Genomic DNA, 2,487 nt, shown 5'->3' on the forward strand with positions numbered 1-2,487 from the left:
ATTGTTACACATGTCTGATTTGTTCATGTACAAAATAAGGGCCCTTCTAAACCCGTGCTAAACCCTAGAGACGAACGACACTACGGATGAATGCAAGGGGGGATTTTAACCTCACGCCATGTAAAAAGTATCTGGCGACGAAATCAACACGAAACTCAACGCTTCTCGCCGGCGAACCAACTGATGAAACCCTACCAAAATCACGGGCTGCGGAGGAGGGAAGTCGAGCCGTGCTCACCATATACAGGGGCTGCCTCGCCAGGAGCTCGTCGGCGGGGCTCCATCGTCGTCGACACCGCTGATTAATGCCGTCGTCCAGACCACCGCCGCCTCCGCTTCCAAACGATCGAGAGGAGAGAGATATGAGGAAAGCTCGAGATGAGGGAGCCGAACAGGCAAGTCATAAACGCATAAAGGAAAGGCCACCTTTGTACGCACAGCCAATACAGGCCTTCTTTGCAAAAATTTGAAAATTCCAAGGGTTTATTTGTAAAAACTCTCTTCACACGTGCCAGCCCGCGCCCTCTTGACACTGCTAGTGGGACCCATTCCACACTGGCTTGCTTAGTCAGCGCTAGATTCGTATAAACCGAGAAAAGCACCGTATGTGCACGATAGAGCCAAGTTTTTTCACCACTTTGATGTATCTCACAACTTGTAGCACCAAAGTGCACATTCATGCAAAGTTGTGACACCACTAGTGTAATTGACTCTTAAGTTAATGGCTTGGCCCTTTTGGTGCCTTTAAGTATCCAATCCGAGCGTAAGCAGGCCTGTTGAGTTGTTTTTTTTTTTTTGAGACAAAGCGGGCCTGTTGAGTGTCATGGGCCAATCAGCGACATGATTGAACTCTGCCGCTCACAAGCCAGGCCCATCTCTTCAGCATAACCTCTTCTAAAAAAAGTCAACGCACAGCCTAAAAAACCAATAGCTGATGCAGCCTTGGTACACTTTTGTCGTTTTTTCTTTTCCTTTTTTTATATGTACTCCAGAAATGTTTTCAACAAATTGTATATTCGGAGGAATTTTTTGTTCATGCAATTCATTCACAACATTCATTCATCCACTTTTTCAAAATATTCATGACATGCGAAGAATATTTGTGACCATTGAAATGAATGTTTACAGCATTTACAAAAACGCTTACATGTTTAAAAAATGTTCATGCAAATATTAGTGACATTTAAAAAATGTTCAAACATTTAAAAATATGTTCATGAAATTAATAAAATGATCATGAAATGTAAAATTCTGTTCGCATAATTTTTTAAAAAAGTATTCATAACATATAAAAATATGCCTGTGACATTTGAAAAAATGTTCATAAATACTTAAGAAATGTTTTTATTGTTTTACAAAAAAATGGATGACATTCTTGAAAAACGTTCATTGTGTATTAAAAATATATTCAAATGTGCAACTGACAAATGTGTAACACATACTCGAACACATGTTCAGCATCAATTTTAAAAATGTTAAACATGCATCTAAAAAAGTTCAACGTATATATGAAAAATATTCAAGCTGTATTTAAAAATAAGAAAAGGGGGAAATGAAAAAAAGAAACTGAAAAAACAAACTGAAAAAACAAAAGAAACATAGTAAAACCCGATAATGAAATACACAGGAAAACAAAAAACCTGTGCACCGAATGGATTGCACAATGAAGGTGTTTTTAAGAAATTTTAGCACTATTATTCTGTACTAACTCAAGTCATTGTTCATCATAGGATCATACATATGCGTCGACTTATATGGAGTATGAGTGCAGCTTCACCAAATGAATTTAGGACAAGTTGTGAGTGTTGTCAGCACGCAATGCCTCCAGCAGCTCTCATAAAAAAACCTAATTGTGGGAAAAAACACAAGTTAAAGCTATGCAAAGCTTCTTCTACTATTTATCTACAAAGTTGAGTCACTTATTTTGGGACGAAGGGAATACGTGATACACCATATTCCTATTTGTATACCACCAGAGGTTCTCACACATCAATATTTCACCATCTTACTCCCTCCATTCCAAAATAGATGACCCAACTTTGTACTAAGTTAGTACAAAGTTGGGTCATCTATTTCGGAACGGAGGGAGTAGATAACAACAACTAGATTTGGAGCCGCATGAGCTAGAATTGAAATCATTTCACCAAGGTATGGTGGAACCCTAACTTTAAAAGAGATAGGGTGGTGGATCTGAACATGGAGAGGGAGCTCCCTATGCTTGATATGTATGATTACTTCTTTCAATTTTCTTCCCCTTCATTTCTCTTTTTGTATTCTGTTTTTCCCAATGGAGGCAGATCTTCCATTCTTGCCACTTCTTTTTGGTGGACGCTAGATGAAAAGCAAAATACACATCCCCCTCTCATGTGCAAAGTCCAAAGTGTACATGGAACATATATAACTCAAAGGCTTTAAAGTTCATTGATCTCCTCTCATCCCACATAGGGAGGATATCCCAAAGACCTTGCAAGCACTGTAATTTGTGAA

Source organism: Triticum dicoccoides, chromosome 2A, assembly GCF_002162155.2.
Source record: "Triticum dicoccoides isolate Atlit2015 ecotype Zavitan chromosome 2A, WEW_v2.0, whole genome shotgun sequence".
Classification (NCBI taxonomy): domain Eukaryota; kingdom Viridiplantae; phylum Streptophyta; class Magnoliopsida; order Poales; family Poaceae; genus Triticum; species Triticum dicoccoides.